This window comes from Octopus bimaculoides, chromosome 9 (genome assembly GCF_046866305.1).
Source record: "Octopus bimaculoides isolate indiv1 chromosome 9, ASM4686630v1, whole genome shotgun sequence".
Lineage (NCBI taxonomy): Eukaryota > Metazoa > Mollusca > Cephalopoda > Octopoda > Octopodidae > Octopus > Octopus bimaculoides.
In genome coordinates, this window is record NC_142936.1 from 83,231,319 (window position 1) to 83,241,057 (window position 9,739).

At 38.9% G+C, this 9,739-nt stretch overlaps 1 long non-coding RNA gene across 2 annotated transcripts in view; it reads left to right on the top strand.

Moving 5' to 3' along the window:
• The first annotated feature begins 200 nt into the window (after nucleotides 1-200).
• Nucleotides 201-9,739, top strand: part of LOC128248743 (uncharacterized) — a 33,634-nt gene continuing 24,095 nt past the window's right edge. The window contains exons 1-2 of one of the 2 annotated variants that reach the window (XR_008264931.2): nucleotides 201-2,910; nucleotides 6,566-6,960. This is a non-coding gene — a long non-coding RNA (uncharacterized LOC128248743). Of the gene's footprint in view, nucleotides 2,911-3,393; nucleotides 5,663-6,565; nucleotides 6,961-9,739 lie in introns of those variants that run through there. The other variant, XR_016243232.1, reaches the window with a different exon arrangement.

Below are 9,739 nucleotides of genomic sequence, written 5' to 3' on the forward strand. Positions count from 1 at the left end.
CAACTACGAAACGGTTTCAATTTTCGTCCCGGTTTTCCATTCAAAACACTAATAGGTATGCGAAACGTATGAATATCACAGCTTAGCAGTTCTACCTTTAAAGTACATAACCAAGCTTACTTCCTAACCACATGGTTCCGGGTTCAGTCCCACTGCGTGGCACCTTGGGCAAGTGTCTTCTACTATAGTCTTGGGCCGACCAAAGCCTTGTAAGTGGATTTGGTAGACGAAAACTGAAATAAGTCCGTCGTATATAATACACACATATATATATATATGTGTGTGTGTGCGTGTGTGTGTGTGGAAATCTGTGGGTATGTTTATTTGTAGCGGTTCGGTAAATAAGTTACGACGGAACAAGTACTAGGCTTACAAAAAATAAGTCCTGGGGTCGATTTGTTCGACTAAAGGTGATGCTCAAGCATGGTCGCAGTCAAATGACTGAAACAAGTAAAAGAATAAAGTAGTCGCATAAGTGGTAGATGATGATGATGATGATATGATGATGATAATTATGATGATGATGGTGGTGGTGGTGGCAGAAAACTAAGAATTAAAAATGACTTAGGCAGGATTTGAACTCAGAACAAATAAATACCACATTCCCTCACAGTATTTTTAATGCTGACAGTTCATAATAATAATCAAACTTCACAAAAAGCAACACGCAGACATGGTTGTGTTCTTAAGAAGTTCGCTTTGCAACTACGTGGTTTCGGGATCGTTTCCAGTTCGCTGCAGCTTGGACCTCCGGACCTTGCGAGTAAATTCGGTAGACCGAGGCTATGCGGGAGCCCGTCGTGCACACGTGTGCGCGCGTGTCTGTCCACCGCAGCGTGACAACCGGTGCTGGTTTGTTTACGCCTCGTCATTTGGCGGTTCGGCTTGAGAAACCGATAGAATGAGTACCTGACATATGTACTGGGATCGATTTGTTCAACCTAAACCTTTTGATGCGGTGCCCCAGCGTGGCCACAGTCCAATGACTGAAACAAATCAAAAGAAATAGAATTTCCGCTTCACTCTGCCACCACCACCACCACCATCATCATCATAATCATCTACCACTTATGCGACTACTTTATTCTTTTACTTGTTTCAGTCATTTGACTGCGACCATGCTTGGGACGGCTATGAGTGGAAGGCCTTCCACTCATAGCCATCCCGTTTTTTTTTTTCAGACTCTGTGTATTTGTACTATTCAATGTGCCCTTCACTTTTTAAAAAGGTAGGTTATGATTTGAAAGAGATTTGTCAGTTACTTTTAGCAAATACTAGTCCCCTCTCTTAAAATTCCAGGCCTTGCGCCAATAAATACCAGTCAAGAACTAGGATCGATGTAATCGTCTGCCCAATCCCCCCCCCCTCCAAAATTGCAAGTCTTGTACCTACATTAGTTTCAAATTGTGGTACATGGCTAGTGATTTCGGGAAAGGGGTAAGTCGATTACATCGACCCCAGTAATCAACTGAGACTTATTTTAACGACCCTGAAAGGATGAAAGACAAAGTCGACCTTGGCGAAATTTGAACTCAAAGCTGTTGAGCATTTTCCCCGGCGTGCTAACACTTTTATCAGCTCGCTGCCTTAAGGGCCTTGTAACTGTATGAGAAAAGGATTATTTGTAAGACAGTTGACTTGCGAGTAAGTATTATGAAATAGTTTTTTGTTTTTTTTGTAAAAATATTTTACTGGTAATTGAACTGTGGCCATGTGCAGGGTTTAGCCTAGCATATCAACCTCAAAACTTAATATTTATTTTACCTACGTATATTTATCGACATGCTATGCTACAGTACATAAACAACCAGTTTCAAGAGGCATTAACGTAAACACACTCACACACGACGGGCTTCCATACAGTTTCTGCTTGGCAAATTTCACTCAAATGATTATTAAACTTGAGGCTTTAATTGAAGATAATTGCCGCAAGTGCTACGCAGTGGGATTGATCACAAAACCACGTGGTTTCCAAGCACAATTCTAAATCATAGTTACAGCCACACCTATACTGCTGGTCCTTTTTTAGAATCCACAACTCAGTGGGTCAGCTGCTATGCTCCGTGCATTGGAACAATAGATTCAAGTTTAGTCATATGAATAGTCTTCTCGTTAAAATAAGCACGTGATGCAGCGTATCAAGTATTGTTAAATATTTACCAACGTAAACTTTACTCTAACAGAATAATATATATGGGTTATATCTAATGAATAGCTTCTTAGATTCTAAGTCAGGGTTCGAAACCGAATCTACATTTTTCTACCAGTTCCTTTCCTATTATTCTCAGCATTAGTACTTAAACATCTATGAGACTCAACTGCCACACTTGGTTAAGTTCTAATGTGTAAGTTAACATTTTAAGGTTAAGCATGGTTCAGGCAGCTACGAGCTGGAAATCCTTTGTCGGCAGGGTGGCCGTCTTACTCTGAAAAATCATGAAATCTTAAGGCATCTGTAATTTAGGTCGCGGCTTGGTGAAAGGCAGCATGACAGTGCTTTGAAACTAGCGGCCGTCTATTCTCCGAGAGAGACAGAACAGTCCAATTCAGATGTCTAGAAGATTTCCTAGAGATGTCCCGATCACTACTGCAAGTGAAGTATCGAAACTGCATTTTAATTGCACAGGAGAACTGTTTGAGAAAAGCGCATAGGAAATCAATGTGCAAAAACCTGGAAAACCAGCTCAGAAGTGTCCAATTGCCTGACAAGTACCAATGGAATTTTTCTGTTGTGCTAATGTGGGTATGAAATAAATACAGCGGATCATATAAAGTTATATCTAGTGATTCATTGCACTAACAGATAGTGTAGGATGTCCATAGTTTAAACTGGTCGGTATACACACAGATCGGCTCCGGCGCATGTTATGCGATTGCTGACAACTTTCCTACAGAATTTATGTATATCTGGTAAGTTTTTTTTCTTTACATTTAACCTTTGTATGTTTGTATAACTTGTCAAATTCAATTACATGTAACTTGCAGAAAGACCACCCTCTGCTAACACCTTGATAATATTTTCCTATTTGATTCCTAATTCTAATAATTTTTATATTTTACGTTTAATTATCTCTTTGTATAATAGTAATTATCTCTTTGTATAATACTTGCTTAGTAAGTATTGCTTTCATTATTTTATCACAGTCATAATCTCTCTTTTTTAAACAAACATCACGGTAGTCCAACAACAGAGGGAGAACAAGTTTGTCAAGTTTTACCATCCCCTCAAAGCAACACAGAGATTTCAATTCAGCACTCCTTCTGTAAGTTTTGCAGAGTGTGAGCGAGAGAACATTGCAAACAATGAATGAAATAAACATGAAATGAAAAATCGTATAAATAAAAGGACATTACTACAGATGTATATACTCCCGACTTTGTTGCCTCATGACATCCAGAAAAATGGATACTTTTAAACAAAATTTTCTACAAATACCACTTAGATGTTGTGGCTTCAGAGTATATAGGGATTTATGAGAAAGAATTTTTCCGAGGGGGTGGAGAGAAGTGTTTTGGAAAATTCACATGATCTGACTTTTTTCCCTGATAACTTTCAGGAAGATGGGTATCTTTCAATGAAAATTTATACAAATCCCTTTCAAACGGCATAGATTACGATTATAAAGAAATTTATGGGGAAAATTTCTCCAGGGATTTTCCTCAATTTTTTTTTAAAATCACAGCCTTCGGAATAATGAGTGGGGGTGGGTGTGGGGAATCTTTATATGAAAAACGTTTTGTAAACATTTTTTCTTACACTCTGTCCCTCATCATCCCACTCTAGATCTATTTTGGCTAATTTTTTTTTTTTTTTTGCACTTCAAAACCATGAGAAGAGCATTTTCGGTAATTTTTTAATTTTTTATTGCTAATAATCTCAGAGGGAAAAGTGAGTGATTTAAGGGCGATTTGGCTGTTGTTTCAAACATATCCAAAGACACCCCTCCTCGTTTCTTTATCACTCTGGCATGTATTGATGTTTTTCAATATTTCCCCCCATAAATACATTTATATGCTATAAAAAGAAAAATTTAAGAAATTATGAATTTTTTGCAACCCCTCTCCCTGCCCCCTGTTTAGAAATTAAAATATTGGAGAGACTGAGAAGGTCAATGCTGGCATTTATCCACAGTGATTTAAAAAAATTACGGAGATGTACTTGCATAGCAAGTGACTTGATTTGAAATCGTGTGCTGAAACAAAAACAATTGCAGCGTAGATGTTTGTAAGCCATTCAAGAACACACAGAAACCATTAGTTTCACGGCACTACGTAAATATAAAGGTCCCGATGCTTCTACGTAACGATATGAAAGGGAGGGTTAGTTTTTAGGGTTAAGGTGTCATTACACATCCACACAGCGTACATTTAAAATGTTTTGTACGTAACACCTGTATTTAAGTAGCACCTCTGTATTTAAGTCGTACCGTTAAGGGACCTCTGTATTTAAATTTCATTTGTGTCAAAATATTTTCTTCGCTTTGAAACCGCGACCTGTTCACTGACAAATCTTAGAAAAAGTAATGCAGCAAACACACACACACACACACGCACAAACATTCATTGCCTTACACTTGTGTTTATGTATATCTATGTGTGCGCGCGAGTGAGTCACTGTTGAAGTCGCTCATGCAACTTGTTTGTGTTTATATTTATTTCTTTATTGCCCACAAGGGGCTAAACATAGAGGGGACAAGGCAAGACATCCGCCCGTCCCCACCAAAAATCACCCTTAAAAAAAAAAATTTTCGGCTATGGGGAATACGAATCTGCAAAAAAATTGGCAAAAATCGGCATTTTCAAATTACCACCCCCGCCTCCATTTCCTTCATTTTTTACTTTTTTCAGAAAATTCTTTTTCCAAAATATGCGGGAAAATACGTAGACTATGATTCCGGAAAAAAATTACCAAAGAAATTTTTTTTTTTTTTCTAAATATGCAGAAAAATACGGACATTATGATTCGGACAAAAATTTCAAAACATTTCTGTACTTACGGTTAGGGTTAGAGTTAGTGTTGTGGGATTACATTAAAAATTGAAGAAGTTGTGGGGAGGGGGGAAGTGGGGAAAAAATTTAACAATGCCGATTTTTGGCAATTTTCCGGAACTTCTGTGGCAAAAAAAAAAAAAAAAGATATGAAAAAATAAACAAATTTCGGAGAAAATGGTGGTAAGGACGGGCGGAAGTCTTTCCAACATTATTACAGACGACCACGTTTCTTGATACCTGTTGTTGGCACTCCGTTGCTTACGATGTCGAGGGTTCCAGTTGATCCGATCAACGGAACAGCCTGCTCGTGAAATTAACGTGCAAGTGGCTGAGCACTCCACAGACACGTGTAGCCTTAACATAGTTCTCGGGGATATTCAGCGTGACACAGAGTGACAAGGCCGGCCCTTTGAATTACAGGCACAACAGAAACAGGAAGCAAGAGTGAGAGAAAGTTGTGGTGAAAGAGTACGGCAGGGATCGCCACCATCCCCTGCCGGAGCCTCGTGGAGCTTTAGGTGTTTTCGCTCAGACACTCACAACGCCCGGTCTGGCAATCGAAACCGCGAATCCGCTGCCCTAACCACTGCACTCTTGATACCTATATTTATCATAAACTGACCTATGTGTAAATGTCTGCATCAACATTACTATAAATAGCCACGGATATGTAAGTAGTTGCATTTACATTATTATATATTAGCATAATGTATATGTAGACATACACTCTCGGAAAATATTCGTAGGCGCAGGCGTGTGGTTAAGAAGCTTTTCAACCATGTGATCTAGGGTTCAACCCCACTGCAAGGCACTTTGGGTATGTCTTCTATAACTCTGGGCCGACCAAATCTTTGCGAGTGGATCTGAAGACAGAAACTAGAAGGAGCCCGTCGTGTATATACCTTCATTTTTTACTTTTTTCAGAAATTAAATTTTTTTTTTTAAATATGCGGAAAAATACGGAGATTATGATTCTGAAAAAATTTCCAAAAATTAAAAAAAATTTTTTAAGTATTTTTTTTTCTTCTAAATATGCGTAAAAATACGGACATTATAATTCGCACAAAAATTTCAAAACATTTCTGGGATCTTTTTGGTTTGACGGGCAACACTTGTTTTCTTAACGAAACACTTGGCAAAATAAATAAATAAAATAGACATAGTTGGGAGAAAATGGGGGGGGGGGGCGGAAGTCTTTCCATAACGTTTAGTCATAAGTATGTCTTTGTGCAGCTAGACATTATGCAATGAGTTAATTGGATCTTTTCCTTTTGGCCGGCACATAGAAAAAATAATTTTTTTGTAACTAAACACTTTCAAATTTCGTATACTGGTAGAATGTGTCATTTAAAACACCATTTACTCTTGGCGTTTTTAAGAAAATTCTTTATTTTCGAGTGTGATATAAAGAAGATTTAGCTGTCATCTCTAACGGCTCGAGCGACCATGTTGCTGTGCTTTGCGTTGGGAATAATTCAGTGAGTGTAGAATACCTAAGGGAGGCAACTGCAGTTCTTTTCTTATTACTTGAGTAGGAGAAACCAAATCTATTTTACTCTTTTACTTGTTTCAGGAATTTGACTGCGGCCATGCTGGAACACAGCCTTTAGTCGAACAAATCGACCCCAAGACTTATTTGTTGTAAGCCTACTACTTATTCCTTGTCCCTTTGACGAACCGCTAGGTTACGGGCACGTAAATACACCAACGACTGCTTCTTTCAGTTTCTATCTACCATATCCACTCACAAGGCTTTGGTCGGCCCGAGGCTATAGAAGACACTTGCCCAAGGTGCCATGCAGTGGGACTGAACCCGGAACCATGTGGTTGGGAACCAAGCTTCTTACCACACAACCATGCCTGTGCCTATTATTAAAAATAAAATTAAGGCTTTAAGAGAACCAATGCCCGAGTGTCGGGTGTGTGTGTCATAATTTCGCCATATACAAGCATGCACAACAAAACAAGGTAAGCAATAGTTTAATATATTTAACAAAAATGTTCTAGTATATTTTAAAAAATTTCATCTCCAATGCAACACGAAGTCCAGAAGACAAATCTACTGGAGAACCTGTTCCAATAATTACCTCCGCCAAGGCGGAGATATTGTTTACGGTCGCGTTTGTTTGTTTGTCCCTGGACAAAATATCTTAAGAACCGCAGGATGAATCCAGATGAAACTTTCAGGGATGTTTGGCACGAACTGATTAGATCGATCCAATACCGGACAAGGATTCTGGATTTTTTTTTCTTCTTAATTCTTAAGAGCAGTTCATTTTAAGTATTCTTGTTTGTGAGGACAGTCTAGTTTATTTCAGATATTCTCATTTTAAAAACCATCTCTGGCTAATCGTTGAGAGGACGGTGGGGTTGCCTTGGCGGAGGTTTGCGCTGAGTGCCCGTTTTAAATCTGTTGATCCACAAATACCATTTTTATTTCAGTCCATGTAAAATATGGACAAAGTTAGTGTGTAGCGAACATTTTGATGTGAAATCTGAGTGTATTGTCTTCCTTATTTCAGTCATTAGACTACAGCCATGTTGGGGTACGCCTTTAGAGAATTTTTTGGCCGAATGAAGTCGACCCCAGTACCCACCACCCTTTTTTAAGACCTGGTACTTATTGTATCGGTGTCTTTTGCTGAACCGACAGTGTTACGTGGCTGTAAATACATCAGTTGTCAAGCAGTGATAGGATACAAATATATATTTATGACGGGCTTCTTTCGTCTTACCAAATCGACTCACAAGGTTTTGGTCGGCCCGAGGCTATGATAGAAGACACTTAAGGTGTCACATAGGACTGAACCCGGAACCACCTAGCTGGTGAGCAAACTTACCAGTCACGCCTGCCTTTTCCTTTAGATTTGTCATACGTTAGTGGGTGTAGAACTGGTTCTGCAGTTATAGTAGAGCTTTGCAAATGTGCCTTCAGGTTCGATTCTACTGTTAAATATTATAGCATTAACTCGACCAAAGTATTGGGAGTGGAATTTCGTTGATGGAAATCGTGTGGAAACGTAGAGAGAACACGGTTAAGTGTATGGTAAAACTAATCCCCTGCTCAGTTTAAAACTGGATGCTTTTAGTAGAGTTCACTTTGTAAATTTAACAGAGGCCAGATCACCAAATTTCTTCCAGTTCCAGGACAATAAGACCAAGCTCTCACTTAATGTAAGGGAGACAATTCTTGGGTGTGGAGTAAACCCCTTAAGAGAAATTTTATTTTATTTTAAAAGTAGAGTTTTTTTTTTTTTTTACCGTATTTTCCAACACCCAATCTATGGAATGATATCCCAAAGTCTTTGGATAAATTCTGGTTGCAAAGGCTTCGGTAATTTTGATACTGTGACTGTTCTAAGAATGTTAAATATTCCATTTTTCTGTAAAGATATTACGCTTATAATTTTGAGGTTAATAAGGATATAAAAAAAAAAAAGTAAAATTTGAGCAAACGTGCTTTCATGTGGTTGAACCTGCAAAAAAGTGCAGCCAAACTTCTCTACCATCGTAAAAAGACAGGTAGTCACGACCAGAAAGCTTTTGATTAAGAGTACTATCAGTGTTAACCTAGGTGTAGTCCCAACAATATAAGAAAATGTTGATTAGATAAAAGATTTTACATCCTCACCAACAAAATTTCCTTTGTCTAGGAGTCATCATTAGACTGCCCAGTGAACTTACTTGAAATTGTAGCCAGATCCTCAATAATTTATGACACACATGAATAAACATATGCAATATAGTCATCGGAGATTTAGATGGGTGACTCTGGGTGATTGTCACACCCTATAAAAAAGATGGTAATAGCAGTTCAAGATCTACACAATCAAGGTTAACCTGCAGTTTAACAGCAATTATCACAAGGAGAATGTGCTTTTGCTGTTGTAAGAAAATACCAGAACCATCAATATTTAACCAAGTCCAGGAACAGCATACTTTGTTGGCCTCGGAAAGATGACATGCAAGAGTGACAACGGTGGAATTTAAATAGGATACAATTAGTAATAACATAATCTGAGGCCTCTGCCAGCCCACTTCTGTGTACCTTTCCTTCATTGGACACTAAACTCTGCTTGCGAAGACCTGTTGAGACAAATGAAATAGAAATAAATTTGATGACTGGCACCCATGCCAACCTATCCTTCATTGGACACTAAACTCAGCTTGCAAATACTTGTTGGGGCAAGTGAAATCGAAATCGTGATTGAACCGAATTCGATGACTGTCACCTGTGCCAGTGGAGTGCTAAGAGCATCGTCCGAACGTGATCATTGCCAGAGCAGCTGTCTGGCTTCTTTGCCAGTGGCATGGAAATAGCACAATTTGAGTGCGATCATTACCAGCACATGAAAAAAACATTCAAGCGATGTCGTTGCCAGTGCCACTAGACTGGCTCCTGTGCAGGTGGCACGTAAAAAATACCATTTTGAGCATGGCCGTTGCCAGTACCGCCTGACTGGCCCTCGTGCCACGTAAAAGCACCCACTACACACTGAGTAGTTGGCATTAGGAAGGACATCCAACTGTAGAAACCTTGTCAAATCAGATTGGAGTCCGGTGTAGTCTTCTGGTTCGCCAGTCCTCAGTCAAATCGTCCAACCCATGCAGGCATGAATGGTGATGATGATAATTGATTGCAAACTACAATACTAGCATTGACATTAAGCTCATGTGATGATACACAAAGCTAGAGGAAAAGTAAATTTGATTGTAGCAACGTTTGAACAAAAACACAGGGCAATAA